The sequence below is a fragment of the Camarhynchus parvulus genome, chromosome 5, assembly GCF_901933205.1.
Source record: "Camarhynchus parvulus chromosome 5, STF_HiC, whole genome shotgun sequence".
Classification (NCBI taxonomy): domain Eukaryota; kingdom Metazoa; phylum Chordata; class Aves; order Passeriformes; family Thraupidae; genus Camarhynchus; species Camarhynchus parvulus.
This window is the reverse complement of record NC_044575.1, coordinates 55,696,072-55,710,192: the sequence shown is the minus strand read 5'-3', so window position 1 is coordinate 55,710,192 and position 14,121 is coordinate 55,696,072. Positions and strand designations below refer to the sequence as shown.

Below are 14,121 nucleotides of genomic sequence, written 5' to 3'. Positions count from 1 at the left end.
TGAGCAATGATTTAAGTTCCTTCCTTTCTCCACGCAGCCCTAGTAACTGGTTAACTGGTTTATACCCATGTGGAGAGAGAAACATGAGAAATATTCCCAGGGCCATGGTAAAAGTTAGCAGTAATTGCTCAGCTCTTCACTCAATTAAATACATGACTCTAGAAACTGATGACATTTTTTACCCCCCCCACAAGCATTTGTTTAATGCCTTTTGTTATTGTTAGAACATATTTTCTCATGTTCATATTTTCTCAGGGCGTGGGTCACTTGGTCAATACCAGAGGCCTAGAAGTCTTCCACAACACTCTCTCTCTTTGAAATCCCACACTGCTTTATGAGCAGCAGCCTTCTGCTTCAGGCCTCCCTGTTAAATGCCAACAATTCCTCCATCCTGCTCCTCAAAAGCCAGAGCCTAAAGCTGGTGACTAGTTCTCAGGAAGGTCCCAGGAAGCTGTGGTGGCACAGCTTCTGCTGTGCAGACATCCTCTACATCCTCTGTACCAGCTCAAAAACCACCTGAGGATCCCTCAAGCCAATTGTAGCTACACCAGAAGTTAACTTGGCAGCAAATAACCTGTGTGGAATGAAGTTCCATGCAGGACTGTAGCCACATTTCTCTTCACAGAGAAAAGCAAGGCACAATTCTTCTCAAGAATATTTCTGGGATTCACATTCTCTGAAACTCAGAGAAAGAAAACACAATTCTTATCATTTGCTGTGCTTGCATTTGTGTAAAAGTAGAACGCAATATGGAGATTGTCTACCCAAAGTGATGGTTTTTGTTTTGTTTCCTTGGCCTATCAGGGCCAAGAGAGTGTGTGTGCGTGTTGGGACTGTTGGCTGGGATTCAGAGCAGGGTGTGTGCAGAGATGACTACTTGGTAAGTTCAGTTTTAGATGTATAGAATAATATAGTATAATAAGTAACTAGCCTTCTGATATCAATGGGGTCCTCCTTATCATTCTTCCTGTGTTTCTCAGCACAGCTACACAGGATCTTGGCTTTTGGTTTTGGAGAGTTGTGGATTCGTGTCCTCTGAGATGCTGTAAAGAATGATCCAGGAAGGAAAGGAGAACCAGAATGCCAAAGCTGCGTCTGCTGCTCAGACACCCTGGTTTCTTTTGGCAATTGCATGGAAAGGTCACAGTCAGGGCCATCTTCTTGGTGGTGTAGCTCTGGTGGTTGTTAGATGGAAATTGGTTTGGCTGTTCATGGGTGTGAATCTCATCACCACCACACAGAATTTCTTGTCTCAGCAGGACTGTGGAACACTCCTCTCTCCCCTCTGCTGTTCTTGCCTCTTTTTGTGTCCCCTTGGCTTGCTAAATGCCAGACTGATCATCTGGATTTGTTGCTGGGCTTAAATGCAGGGACCAGAAACCTTTAGGGGAACTCTATAACGGTTGACCTGGCTACTCCTTTATAAAAAAAATAAAATCAATGGCTGGTCTAGCTTTCAAGACAAAATTAGCCACCAAAGCTGCCCCTTTAGCACTGCCAATTAGAAGTTTTAGAAAAAAGTAGGTGTTCTGTGCTGCAGTTGGACAGCAGCCCCTGATCAAGGAAGGTAGAGAGGCACATGCTTGTCTCTCCTTTTCTTTTTGGTCAGCAGTTTGCCACTGCTGCTGCCTGGGTGTATTTAATGGGAGCTGGAAAAGGGACAGAGCAGCTTCAGAAGGCTCAAAGCAAGTAGCACCAAGGGGGTATGTGATGCCAATGTTGGAAAATTCACTTTAATTCCCAAGGTCAGGGGTTGAGGCATGGATACTGTGAGGATCCTGCACCCTGCCAGGATGTGCTGAGTGCAGGTGTGAGGCTGTGGTCCCTTGCCACCTTTCTGCTCCTTTGGTACCTGCCAGGAGATGTCTGTGGCCTACAAGGATCCAACAAATAACAGGTCAAGGAGGAGCCAGGGCTGTGTCCAGAGGGTGCCCTGCTTTCCATTGGCACCTGGCCCACTCTGCACAGATGGGAAATCATCTAAATATTAAGAGATTTGGTTTGATTAGCTAAATTCTCCTGTTGGCAGCACATTTCCAGTCCCTGGAGCAGTGGAGATCAGACAGGTTGCCAAGGCAACACACAGCCTTCAGTGAGAGGTTTACTGTGGTGCTGTCCTTGGTCAATTGATGGAGTAGGGTTTATTTAGGTCTTTGGAAAAAACCCAAAGCTGCTGTCCAGCCTTTTGCTGTGATGAGTCATTGTGCCTTGGGTCAAATTGGTGAAACTAAAAGCAAGGTTTTGTGGATGAGAGAAATAAGAACATGAGAGCATAAAGGTCCCAATTAGGTTCCTCTTTGAAGAGGTGAGAGCACTTCAATTCCGAGTGGAGACAACCTGTTCTTTTTTATCCCCCCAAGTAAGTGAAACAGCAACTGAGATCCTCCTTTCTCCCCCTCTCCTCCCATTTCCTCTCTCTCTCTCAAATGTAAAATACTTATTTTTATTCTCTAGAGGACTCTGTGCTCACTGTTTAATTCTTGACTCATATCAGAGGTCCTTCCAGCTTGACCTTTTGTCACTGCTTTTCTTGTTGATCTCTGCTACAGAAGCCCAGGCAAATTCAGCTTGTGAAAGTTTCCATTTCATTACATTATTCCTCCTTTTGTATCAGCTGGGAGATGAAAATCTCATCGAGCCACTGTGTCTCCTGTTGCCTGTTAATTGATCTGGATCCCAAATCAGGGAATGCATGGGGACAGGAGCATCTCTCACTGTGGCTGTTCCCTGGATTTATTCACACAGCAGAATTGTGCCAGTGGTGGGCACAGCCACCTCTGAAGTTTTGAAAAGGACCTGATTCGGAGTTCTCACAAGCCAAAGGGGGAAATGCCATTGTGCTGAGTGTCAGGCCTTAATTTGCTAAGTTAGTAAAGGTTTCTGTTTTGAAATATTTCTGGCACTGATAGGAAAGACTCCAAGGCTACAGGGGTAACAGGATCACAGGGAGCTAAAGGTGGTTGTGTAGGAGACACCGTCAGAGTGCCCCTTTTTGTTTCTCTCACTGTTGAGATGAGTGTGAGTTGTTCTCACCAGTGGATACCCTGTAAGCTCAGGGAGAAATCACTGTACAAGGAACATTTACAAAGAGTCACTGCATGGTTTAACATGGGGAGCCAGGCTGGCATTTTCTGAACATGCGGGTGCTGTTCTCTCTTGAGTGTGGACCTCAGCTGGTGTCATGTAGCACAGGGAGAAGAGAAGGAATTGAAAAATAACTCCAGACACTCCTTGCTGTGAGAAAAATTCTGACCTTCTCTATAATAAAACTGAGGCATGAACTTTATAGACAGTGACTTTTATGTGAGAGGGAAAGAATTTAAAGGGTGGAGGAGCCTTTAAAAGTCTGCATTGGCATCCTTATTTATTTATCCTTTTTGAGAGGATGGCAGCTGATAGATGTGTCACTGTGATGCTGCACAGTTATCTTCTTTCCCTGTCTCAAAATACTGCATTAGTGATACCATGGCAACAAAGAAGTTGTCTTTAAGAAAAGAAAAAAAAAAAGGCGTGACTTCAGTGTTCAAGAAAGGTGGCAGACTGACAGCCCCAGTCTTCCCTTCCTACCAGCAAGGCAGTCTTGGTGTCAGCTGTGACAAAAGGTATCAGATTGTGATCTCTGTGTTGCAGTGTGACTGAAAACAAACCTGGGACATGATCAAAGACAAGCCTACTACAGGGAGAGTGGGCTGAGAACCTTCTGAGAAAAGGGGCCCTTGTTGGACAATTAAATTCTGTTCAAATAATAAATTTTCCTAAGGAGTGCATCATCTTGAAAAAACTTTCTTAGACACAGGTTGTGTCTTCTTTCAGGATGGAATTCTTCTCTGAGCAGCCTGTGATGGAGAGTCAAAGGATATATGGAAGGGGCAAGTTGAGACCTCTGTCTTGTTTGATTTATTTGCATTTGAGTACAGCTCTCATCTCTAACATGAGAGCCCTGAGCAGCAGGAGATTGGCTTTTAGGGACTAGATTCTTTCATTTGCTCTAATTCAAGTTGTATTTATCATTATCACTACAGCCATTTTCTTGCTTTTCTATGCCTTAGGTGAAGGCTTCGACCACCAAGGTAGCTCACTGCTTTGTGTGATAGCTGCTTTTACAATGGAAAATAGTTCCACAGTGCAAAACTGAGAATTTTAACACAGCTCAGAGATTGGAGTGAATGTTGAGATGGTGAAGAAATGGCAGAGCAAAGTTTTGAGTGTGAGGCCATAGACTGTGGGCTGGGGAGGTAATTTTCTACCTGGTTCTAATTTTTCTTCCCTGGTCTGGAGAAGAACGGTTGTGAGGCTTCAGGTTTCACTTTGATTGCCTGAGCTGTGGTCCCAGCCCTGGGACCAATCCTGGCAGGGACCTTGGGCCAGGAGGACCAAAGCTTGGATGGGTGTGAGGTTCCTTGTGGCAGTTGTATTTTCTGGAAAAATCCCTTTGCCCAGGATTCTTCTCCTGGGAAGCTGAGAAGCCTCAGAGAAAAAAGAAAACAGTAATTATCTGATTTGATTCTCCTGTGTTTTGCTGCTTTGGAATGTGTTTGGACATTGTTTACCTACTGGTGATTGTTTCATTGGTTTCGTGTGAATTGTTTGGCCAATCAGTGCCAAGCTGTGTTGAGGCTCTGGAAGGAGCCACGAGTTTTCATTATTATCTTTTTAGCATTCTGTTAAGTATCCTTTCTGTATTCTTTAGTATAGTTAAGTATTCTTTAATATAATATAGTATCATAAAATAATAAATTAGCCTTCAAGAACATGAAGTCAGATTCATCATTCCTTCCTGCCATGGGAATCCCACAAATATAAAATTCCTTGTGCTGGTCCCATCGAATCTGTCCAGCCCTGACATGGAGGGGCCCAGCTTTCAGCTCATGAAGGACAATTCAAGTTCTGTGCTGCTCAAATTCTCAGTCTCCCTGGCCCTGTTAACTTCAAAGAATTTTGAATATTGTGCTGAAATGGAGCTTCTTTTATGGTTATTACTAAAACTGATGATGGAACCTCTGGATCACCCTGAACCTCCACCAGACATGTGAATTGTCTCTGTCCATCAGAACACATTTCTGTTCCCTTCTTCCATCTGTGTTTGTGGTGTGTTTGCTCACAGATGGAGGAATGAGGGGAGAGCCAGGACTCTTCTGGATGCAGAATTTCAGGTGTCATTGTTTGCAAAGGCTGTGGACTTGAACTAGTGCTCCACACTCGTTTGAAACACCCAGCAAAACGAATACTTCATCTTTTCTAGTTGAAAAGTGCCTTTTGTTGAAGGCAGAATGTTTCACAGAACCCTGAGTGCTCAGTTACAAATGTCATCAAGAGCACTGCTCAAGGCCAGGATGGGTTTTTTGCTGCTGGGAAAAGAGAGCTGCCACAGGGTCATACGTAGCAAAACACAGAGCAGCCTCTGTCAGGTAGAAAATCTGACCTCAGGGAAAGCCTTTTTGAAATTGGGCCTGTGGCTCTCACAGGTTGGCTGCTGGGTGCTTTGAGGTTTGCCCTCCCAGTGTCTGTGTTTTGGTCATTTATCTATAGCAGGTTCTAAGTGAAATCCAGACTGCATCCTGAGGATTCAAGTCTGAGTCTGGCTTTTATGAGCAGACTGAGAAAAATCAAATCTGCTGCTACTTCTGGCCCCAGTGCAGGCTGCACAGTGAGCCAAGCTGAGCCTGAAGGGCAGAGGCTGCCCTCCTCTAGTCTGCACCTTAGACATGGTACTGGCAAAAAGGGAAATGTGGGTTTAAGGCAGAATTCATCTCAGGCCTTCCATTTCTAAGGGGAGAGCACTTGCTTAATGCCTCTGTGTCTCCTGCTGTGCCTGATGTGCCTTCAATTCAGTGTGCCCTGAAGGTTTTGAGCACCTCTACTGGATTGCATCCCTTAGAGAATCAGAGGATGCAGCTCCCCAGTTTTGGGGGGAAATTGCCAATTCTGAGGCTTTTGTGTGACCCAGTGTGACTGAGGAGAGATGCCTGGAGTCCTGTTATTGTTACCATAGTGTCATCTCTAGATGATGCCTCAGCTTTGGGGTGAAACATGAGTTAATTCTAAGCAATGAAATGCTTGTGTAGATGGATGTAACTTTTCTTGATTATTCTTTTGGGTCTAACTTCCACCCTTTGGGGTTGTGCCTGTGCCATGGCTCCTGTTCTGTGGGGCAGTTGTGTTGGTGTTTCCCTGCTTCAGACACTTGCTGGGGGGATAAATGCATTGAAACCTGCAGGGTGTTTGGGTGGCTCTGAGGGTGGTAGAAGAGAGGGAATTGAGGTTGATTTACTGTCTTTGAGACCTCTGAAATTGCATGCAAATGTCAGAGGCCATAAGGGCAGCTTAAGTCTGTGAAGATGACCTGCAAATACATCAGCAGCAGCTACAAGTGGGCCCATTCCTCCACCCTTTGATCAGACGAAATTGGCAGTCAAAGTAAAGAGAGGCATAGTCAGGTCATAAGTGTATTTCTATTTTTCATATTCCTTATATAAAAGGGCTGGTGAACCTCCTCATTTTTGCTATCTGTAAATCAGCATATAAAAATAAAGTGTGTGAAACCCAGCCTCTATGCAGGGCAAGTCCTCCTGCCTTGGATGGGAATTTCACTCCTGCTACAGCAGGGAATGTGGTCTGATTGCATTTCTGATAATGTATTTGTGGATCACCTTGAGGAGAAGAGGGGGAGTTATACAACTGTTCCCTCACAGGCTGTGGGAAAGGGTCGGGCTTTGTCTCCTTTGAAATAGATATCAGGAGAGAGCTGCAATCCTGTGAAAGCACACATTTATTTCTGAAGTGTTTGTGTATTGTGTGTGTGGTGCGCATGAATAGAATTGCCACCTGTCCAAGGCTGATAAGGACAAGCAGTGGTCATGTTCTTGCAGTTTGCTGTGTGAAGAATTGGCACCTACAGCTTCCCTCAGCCTGAGTTTATGAAATGCTGCATGCAAGGAGTTGCTTCACCATTTGTGGCACTTTCTGGGTTTGCATAGATGGGGATTTGTTGGAGGTTTTTCTATAATGGGTACACTGTTAGCCGTGACTTCTGAAAACCCCTTACCTTTTTTTTTCTGCCCTGCTGTCTCAGAAAGATCCCATTAGTTATCCTGCTCCTTTAGGAACCCACATATGGCACTGCTTTCCTTGATAACCTCAGCTTGTGGGTGGGCAAAGTGACAAGATTCTGATCCCCACGTGCTTTGGGCACAGAGTAGAGGAAGTGACTGAGAAAGCTGCTTGGTGTTTCCATTGCACCCAGCAGGGAACTTGTCCTTGCAGCGGGGCTGCTGCCATCATCCTATCCCACATAACTTCCCCTCGGTGTTTGCTGAGCCTTGCCAAGCACAAGGATGGACTCCTGGGCTTTGCTGTGACACTGCTGATAGGGATGAGGATATGTAGATATGCAAGTAGGTGGAAAATCTCTAATACATCATAATAGTAATAATAATAATGTACACTTGTACTGCCTTGCAGCTTTCGCTGGAACTTCTGCCCACGCACCAGCCTACTTGGTTCACAATGCAGTGTGCATGCTAGACAATTAGTGGCTGATAATGAAAAATGTCATGGGAACCAGCAGGAAAATCATAGCTTACTCCAAATATATAATGAAATGTAATTAGCACAGACAGCAAAACAGACAATTTATGGTTTCCTTTATTTTTCGTAATTAAAAAGTACCAGTAAACATTCCTTTTTCAGGAAGTTTGGTATCAAATGAAATTAAAGAACTATTGTCTGGAATAGTATTTTATGCAGAATTTAACCCTTGCATACCAGAATGGATTAAGGTCTTCCTACTTGCAGGTTCTCCAAGTGAATCTACTGTGGACCTCCTTGTGTTCATTCCCCTGGCCCTGGTCCATCAGGAGAGGCCAGCTCTGGTAGCAGGGTTGCTGTGAAACCAGCTACAAGCCCAAAACCCACCTGGATTCAATGGATGTAACACTGTGGCCAGCACTTCTCTCTTGTTCTTCTGGACAGACTCTCCCTGAAGTCATCTTGTAGTGTGGATGTGGCTTTGAGGAGAGGTTGGAGCAGGAACAGCATTATAACACCTTGTGCTCCCTGTGTCCTCTCTCAGATTTCTTCTGCTGACCTCACCTCCATTTCTGATCCCTTTTCTACCTTGGGGCCCTTCACTCTGCACCTCTGGTTTGTTCTAGAGCAGTGGGCAAGGAGTGTGTGGGCTCAGCCTGCCAGCAGCACAAACACCATTTCTTGCCTTGTGCTCTCAACCAGAGCAGCAGATTGACTGGACCCACTGTGGCACTGCACAAAGGTGTCCATGGCATTAATTTCTTGGCTTAAAAATGGGTAAATGGGGGAGGATCCTGGCTGAATGTTCATGTCCCAAAGCATGCGGTGGTCAGCACCTCCCAGGGTTTGGACCAAGAGCTGAATGTCTTACTGTGTCACATTTTGTCACTCCAGGCACAGGTGTGAGGATGGACATTTTACCTGTGAAAATTCCAGTAATATTGCAGCACAAGGGATGTGTGTGCATTTCTGCTGCCTTTCCTCCTCAGCACCACTCAGCCCCAGCCAGCACCACAAGCCAGAGCAGAGCTCTGCTCCAAGTCAGCTTTACAACCATTTCCCAGGCACAGCCTTAGTTGGGAGTGTCAAATCTGCAGAGGAAGCCCCTCAGCTGAGAGCTGGGAGGTATCATCAGGACTGTAGGCAGGTGCAGGATGTTTTCCTATTGATGATGGAGAAGCAAATTGCCAGCATGTTCCTCCCTCCAGAGGGATTTGAGCTTCCAGCTGGAGCCAGCTGCAGTGTGAGGCAGTGCTCAGGTGCAAACCCAGCCCTCCCTCACAGACATTGTGGCACAAACTTCTGGTATCTGGCACGAATGTTGTGGCTGAGGAAAGAGGAAATTTGTGCATAAAGCCACAGGACAGGATACATGAGCTGTGTTGCCTTGTGCTGTAGAAGTCCCAGTCCTTGCATGTGGACAGACTGTCTTTGGGAGGGAAGGGAGAGCTGCTTGGTGCCCATACTGAAGGGAGTGTGAGGGATCTGAGGCATTGTTGGTCTTTTCCATGCAGGAAGAGTCTGTGCAGTCCCTTCTTGCCTGTGCTCCCAAAAACTCTGCCTCTGTGTGGACAGTTTTTAGTACTTGGCATTGAAAACTTTCTCCTTTGGTGAACTCTGATAGGTGGTGCATTTTATATTTTTGCCCCAAGGAGTAGGGGAAACCAGAAGAGTCGTCCCAAGTCCTGTGTCACTGAACTACTACTTCTTGTTCCTATGTATCTGACCAGGAAACAAGAATTAGAAGGGCAATAACACTGTTGTGCCAGTCTGAGTTACTTTAGAGCAAATCTATAGCAGGTGATCATTTGTCTCCAAGCTTTCCTTCAGGATGCCTGTCTAGTCAAAGATCTGCTTTTTCTTCTGTGGTTTTGCAAGGTACTTGAAGGTCTGTTGGGGAAAAGAGGCACTTTGAGGATTTTCTCTAGATGGGGCTTGTGTAGCATTTCAGAGCATGTGTTGAATAATTTATATTTAAAAATACTGGTGGCCTGCTTGTGCCCTGTCTGAGAAGGAGAAACTCTGGTGTCTCCTTGGGATCCCTGAGATTTTTATGAAATAAAATAGATGGTAACAGTGGTGTCCTTGCTGCACATACCCTCTTGTGTGCTGAGAGGTGGGGATCCTGTGTGTTTTCTATATAAGGTAGAGCATTATGTCTTTTCCTGCTTATTCTATGCTCAAGAACAGGGCAAGTCCATGATGGGATGCAGCCAGGCTTTAATGTATATTCTGGGGTTATGGCCACTTTGATTTATACTCATCTCCTTTGATTTATCCTTGGCTCCAGCAGCCATTTAATGGTGACTTCAGCAGCTGAAAATAACCAGACTCAATGTCTCACTCAGCCACTCTCACCTCCCCAGCCCTGCTCCCTGGGTTGAGGTGTGAGGGGAAAATGGGTCTGAGATGTGCTGTAGCCATGATATTTTCTGAAAAATCCTTTCCTTAGGACTTTTCCTCCTGAGAAGCTGAGAGGCCTCAGGAACAAAATGTAAACAATGGTTATCTGCTGCTGTGGAATGCAACAGGTGGATCTGTGATTGGTCTCATGTGGTTGTTTCTAATTAATGGCCAATCACAGTCAGCTGGCTTGGACTTTCTGTCCAAGACACAAGCCTTTGTTATCATTCCTTCCTTTTCTATTCTTAGCTAGCCTTCTGATGAAATCCTTTCTTCTCTTCTTTTAGTATAGTTTTAATATAATATATATATCATAAAATAATAAATCAGCCTTCTGAAACATGGAGTCGGATCCTCATCTTATCCTCGGACCCCTGCAAACACGGTCACAATGTGCTGGCCAAATTATCTAGGGAAATTGTATCACCAAATGCTGGCAGGCTCAAGGAGAGGTTGGATGGGGCTCTGAGCATCCTAGGGGAAGGTGTCCCTGTCCATAGCAGGGAGATTGGAACTAGAAGATCTTTAAAGAGGCATCCAACCCAAACCATTCTGTGAATTGTCTGTGCCCATGCAGAATAGAGCAAGGGAAGTGTAGACTTCACCTTGTTGTCCTTTCAGTTGCTGTGATTCAGTGAATATTTCTGCTCCTTCCTCAGGCTGGGATGAGGAGGGTCAGAGCCACCTCCACAGTTTGTGCAACACGTGTTCCTCTGGGTTCACCCCCAGCCACTCGTTTGTTTTGCATGTGGGTTGCTGCTATGCATTGCTGATTTTTGCTTCCAGTTGAGACATGCTGGCTTGTATTAATTTAAGATTTTAAAATCTCCTTGGTAGCAGTCATACAGTACACTGTCAAGCCTGTAACTGGGGGCAGTGTAGGTCTCCTAGTCCAAGTCTTTTGCTGAGTCAAGTGTTATAAATTCCCTGCTGGATGTTCCACAGGCAGGGCTCTGTTTACATCCTTTCATCCTCCTCATCTGTGAGCTGCAGCTTTGTAATCACAGGCATCCCTGGTGTGCCACTGATGCTGCTGATGTTTCATTTTTATGGGGTCTTTGACTTGAATTGAGCAGCTGAACTTCACCCCTTCTTGGTGAAGCAATTACCAGAATAACAAACCAATTTTTTTTGCAGATGACACTGAAAGTTTTTGACATGTGTGCCCTTGCCATCCACATCAAGTGATGTATGTAGTGTTTGTCCTTTGTTTTGGCATTTTGATATGTGTGAGAGAGGTGAAATGGCTTTAAAAGCTTTTTGCTGGCGCCTGTGGTTTGTTGCAGACCCAGTGGTACAGGCAGAACATGATAAATTGAAACCAGACTGTTTCTTTACAGTTTGACATAGGGATGGTGATGTACAGGGCTGGGACATCTGCTAAGGCAAAACCACTGGGCTCATCACCTGTGCCCAAACCTGACACCCAAGGAGCTAAACTGAATTGCCTGGGCTGGAGGCTGATGATTTTTTTTTCCCCAGAAAATAATGGTAATTATGTGGTACAGTAATATACTTCTTACTCAAGGGTGAAGTAGCTGTTGAATGAGGATCATAGGCTATACATTAACCTGGTTCTTAGTAAATGTAATGAAGTTAGTGAGTACCATTATGTATAATCTGATTGTTTTAAAGAAAAAACATAAATTGCAAAGGAGGTGTTGAGGCCTTAATGACCAACTACCCTTTCTTGGCTGGATCCCTGTTGTAGTACAGATGGAGAGTGCCTCTTTTGGAGCTGGTGGAATTCTGCATTCCTTCAAAAGTTTATTAAAATCAGCTATTGTCTTTCCGGTGTTGGAATTCATCCTGTGACAGAAATGAAGACCTAAATTGGAACCAAATCTGTGTGGTCTTAGCAGACCAGACCAATGTGTTAAATAGATATTATATCCAAGCCCAAGTTCTGCTGGATTTCAGTTCCGTTTCTTCTGCAGAGAGGATGGGGAAGCTGAGCCATGGATATAGCTGTGCTTAAACCACACCTTTCCCTCGGCAGTTTTTCTAAGTTGTGCCCGTGATTTCTTTTTTGACTTTCTGTCCTTAGTTACTCCTGATGCCACTGTTTTTTGTCTGCAGTGGGAGCCTTCATTATCCTCCCTGCAGTCCTCTTTCACTTGATCAACAAGAAGCTCTGCTGTGAAGAGAGAGCTGAGCTCCCATGCCTGGAACAATGAGGGTGAAGAAAACGCCGCAAAGAAGTCCAGAGCTCATGAAGGCCTTGGTGAGTGTCACAGTGTTTATGACACTGCCTTTGATGTACAGAGTCTTCTGGAGGCTTTGGCAGCTGGGAGGACAGACACAGGCCCACTTGCTGTTTCTCAAGTTGTTGGTGTGGTAAACAGTAGGGTTTTAGGTAATAACCTCCCAAATTTGATCATGAGGACATGCAATTACTGCCATGTTCCCATTATCCTTGTTGTCTGGAGTAATGTCTTGAAAAATGAAAGTCAACACTGGGGAAAGAAGCCCACTCCCTGCTCTGTCTGTTGTGGGAGCGTTTTGTTTATCCAGTGAGGAGCAAAATGTGAGTGTTTCTGAGTAACAGCTGTGCCTTTCTACTCACAGAGGATATGCCTGTCCTGGTTTCCTTGTAGTAACTATTACATGCTCCTTCATGTGTTTGTTGTGTTCTGGAAATGTTATGTCTTGGATAAACCCATAAGTCCTGGAGTCAAAACAGCTGGGAATTTTACTATGTTAGAAAAAGAACATTTTAATTTTTCTCACCCATCAAAAATGCATCTGTTCTGGTAATGGTGGTCACTGTGGATTTGGTAATTTCTTCCTGATTTGTTTGTAAATTTGCATGTCAGAAATGTACAATCACTGAGATAGTCAGCCAAGAAGAGGCCTCAGAAGTCTCCCAACCAAAAGGTCTGCTTCTCAATGATTTAGTCTTAAATCCAATGGCAGAAGAACACAATCCCAAAACACAGAGCTCATACAAGGTTGTTTTGCTATTAATTTTGCCTTGTGCCTCAGACATGATCAGGCTGCACTTTGAGACTCCAGGGCTCATGGGCAGTTGAAAGCTTGGATGCCATCTGTGGTAGGAATCCAGTGGGACTAATTCTTGCTAAATTCATTAGTGAGCCAGGGACAGGCACCAAAAAGGTACAAGTACAAGCGGTACTTGAAATTATTCCCTCCCACACCCCTCTCGACTGAAAGTCCTAACTTCAGTGTTTCTAAACAAAGACTATGGGGTTTTTTTATAAGTTTCCTTCATCAATATTACTTTTAAGTCTTTTTCCCCTTCCCTTCGCCTCCCATCAAGTGGTGTAAAAATGTGGCTTTTATTTCGGTTTTTAAGATGACACATCTCCCAGGAGCGTGTGGGTGTTGACATTCTATGGATCTGTCACAGGCTATCATGTAAACATGTATTTGCAATGCTTTTTAAAATGTGAATTATTAATAAACAGAGTGGCTTTTTTTTTTGGTGTTTGTTGCTTCCATGTTTTGAAGGACAAGAAATTGCTTCCCAGCTGACACTCTGGATGGCAATTTTCATTTCAGACTAAATCTCATGTGTCTGAGTGATAAACCTTTGAAAACATGGGCTTATAATGGAAACACTAAGTCAACTTTAACTACAGCTGTGCAGTGCAAGAAAAATACCACGTACCTTAATGAGGTGCTAAATCTGATAAGGCAGAGGAATGTGTTGTAATCATTAATTACAATGGAAGCTTAAAGCTGGAGTCTGCTTTTCCCCTTCAAATAAAATCGGCTTGGCGAGTTGGAGCTGAGAGTTATTTAAAAATATCACCTCTATATTTAGTTTAAATTTCACCGTGGTGTCTTGGTACTTGTAAAGTCAATATGGAATCTGTGTGTAGGAAATGCCAATGCTTTTAAAGGACAGCAGCATGAGGGAATATATTAAACCCTGGGCTAACTCAGTGTGTCATATGGCGAATGTAGAAACCTGGAGGCTGAGCCTGGGCAGGGAAGCCAGGGAAGGCTGTTTCCAGCACCCTCAGGGAGCTCTCCCAAGAGGAGTGTTGACAAGCAAGAGTTTGCTTCAGATTTGGAAATATGGCTTTGGTGGGTAGGAAGGAGCAGGATGGGGGAGCATTTGCAACATGCAGTTCATTGGTTAGCATTCACTTTTCCTCTTTTCAACTCTTTTCTTCTGAGCTGTGTACATTGCAAGGAGATCCTGATTCCAAGGACTCTGCTGCT

The 14,121-nt window shown here is 44.5% G+C and overlaps 1 protein-coding gene across 1 annotated transcript in view; it reads left to right on the top strand.

The window, feature by feature from the left end:
- The window catches only part of SYT16 (synaptotagmin 16), a 72,094-nt gene that overhangs the window by 8,750 nt on the left and 49,223 nt on the right, over positions 1–14,121 (top strand). Inside the window, exon 2 of the mRNA XM_030949854.1 lies at positions 12,010–12,154. The gene's annotated coding sequence lies outside the window, so the exon portion shown is untranslated. The remainder of the gene's footprint in view (positions 1–12,009; positions 12,155–14,121) is intronic.